The following is a 2,374-nucleotide window of genomic DNA, read 5'->3' as shown; positions in this document are numbered from 1 at the left end:
TTCTTTCCAGGAGAGAAACAAAATGACAATATTGGGGGCACTGGGCAAAAGAAAAACAAAACCAAAATCAAACCTCATTTTTAGAGTGACTGGCAAATACAGGCTGTCCTCAGCTCACAAAGAAAGAAGAAATGTGCATTTCTTCAATATATGTACAAAATATGTTCACATGAAAATTTGGAATTCCAAATGGACTTATCCATTTAATCCACACCATCTTTGCAACATTAACAGTAGAATACCTTTCGAAGGTGATGTAAATCAAAGTGAAAGCAGATTGAAAGGTTTTCTATCTTTCTTGAAGACAGGTCCTTGAGGTAATAGAGTTTTAATTTGAATAAGATGAGACACGAACTCAATATCTTTTATGACTATGGAGGAATCCTCTGGACGCTCTCCAGGCATTTATGCAATGAGGCCAACATGTCAAGTGCTTTGGCCAGTGATAGGTTCACCATACAGAGTGACAAAATGTTAAGGCCCATTAGAGTTTACCCAGAACAACTCATCCTTTCTCTAGGAGCCACTCCTGCCTCCCAGTCTTGAGTCCAGTGGTCAAGTTCTAAGGGGATGGGTCTGCCACAGTGATTGGTCCAAGGGGTGGGCACTTAACCTGAGCTGGGCCAATCAGAATGCTTCCCTGAGCAGCACTGAGTGGGAATGGAGGGAACTATTCTCTTTCTTTTCTGGCTTTGGAGGTTTGAGAAAGAGCCCTCTACCAGGTTATTTGAAGACATCTCAGATAATGAAGGCTGAGAGAAGCAGAAACAAAAGGAGCCAAGAATCCAGTTCCTCCATTGAGGTGTCCTACTTCCTGAAGTCTTCCTTCCATTCTGGTACCACCCTAACATTCTGCCCAGGAGTCCCCCTTTTTTGGTTTAAGCTAATCTGAGCTAGGTTCCTGTCACTTGGAATCAAAAGAATCCTGCCTGACACAAGGAAAAGAGGCTCCGATTTTTACTTCTAATTTCACCGCCAAATTTAATGTTTTTCATTTCTTCAATATATGTGCATTAGTAGCAATATTATACCCTTTTAAAAATTATACAAGTAATGCATGTTCATGACAGGAAGTTGGACTATACCAATAAGCAAAAAGAGAAGGTATCCACCTACAACTCTATCCTTAGAGACAAATACTCTTTAACATACTGGCATTTCCCACCATGGCCCTGACTTTTCGCTGTCATCTATTCTCATTCTCTCTCTCTCTCTCTCCCTCCCCCCTCTCTCCTATCTATCTATCTATCTATCTATCTATCTATCTATCTATCTATCTATCTATCTATCATCTATCTATCATCTATCTATCATCATCTACCTACTTATCTATCACAGTAATAGCCAACACAGCACTTATGCACCATAAATGGTCTAATTTTCCATATAATAACTCAATCTCCACAATAACCCCAATGAGGTAGGTATTATTATTCCCAGTTTATAGAAGAGAAAACCGAAGCTCAGAAAAGCATAGAACGGTTAGAGAACACAGGTTCAGAGAAGTTAAGTATCTCATCCAAGGACTTGCATCTGGTAAATGGTAAAGAACTGGGGTTTGAATCTAAGCTGTTTGGCTCCACAGCCTATATTCTTAGCCACCACATTACATTGACTTTAATGTTAGAGTCACATAGTAATACTATTCTATAACCCGAGTTTCTTACTGAAACCTCACAGATTCTCTGTGTATGGACATCTACAGCTCCCACGTTGCCTTTCACAGCTGCACAATATGCTGTAACACAAATGCAATGAACTTCATTGAACTGGACTCAGATTGATGAGCATGGAGATTGTTCCCAAATGTTCACTATTATAAAAATACTTAGCTGTAAAAAATATATTTAAAAACTGTCTTGATATCATAATACAAGGCCCTTAAGTTATTCCCGTAGGTCAGATTCCCATAAGTGGAATTACTGGGTGGGTGGGTTTGCAGATGTCATGGCTTTGATATCTGCAACCACCTACCTCTCAGAAAAACTTAAACTCTCCCTCCTGGGGACTGATGAAGCTCTTTTTTAGTTTCGTTTGTTTGCAATTTAGAACTTTAAATTAAGTTCACATACCTTAAAATTCACCGTTTTAAAGTGTACAGTTCAGTGGTGTTTAGTATATTCACAACATTGTGCAACCATCACCACTGTGTAACTTCAGAACATTTTCATCGCCCACAGAAGGAACCCCAAACTCATGAGCAGCCGCTCCTCATCCCCCTTCCTTCCAGCCCCGGGCAACCTCTGATCCACTTCTTTCTTGTCTCTAGGGATCTACCTTTTCTGGACAACGCATGTGAACGGAACCATACATGTGAACTTTTGTGTCTGACTTGATCCACTTAGCACGTTTTCAAGATTCATCTCTGTTGTAG

This window comes from Pteropus vampyrus, unplaced genomic scaffold (assembly GCF_000151845.1).
Source record: "Pteropus vampyrus isolate Shadow unplaced genomic scaffold, Pvam_2.0 Scaffold103, whole genome shotgun sequence".
Classification (NCBI taxonomy): domain Eukaryota; kingdom Metazoa; phylum Chordata; class Mammalia; order Chiroptera; family Pteropodidae; genus Pteropus; species Pteropus vampyrus.
Note: the sequence above shows the minus strand (reverse complement) of the source record.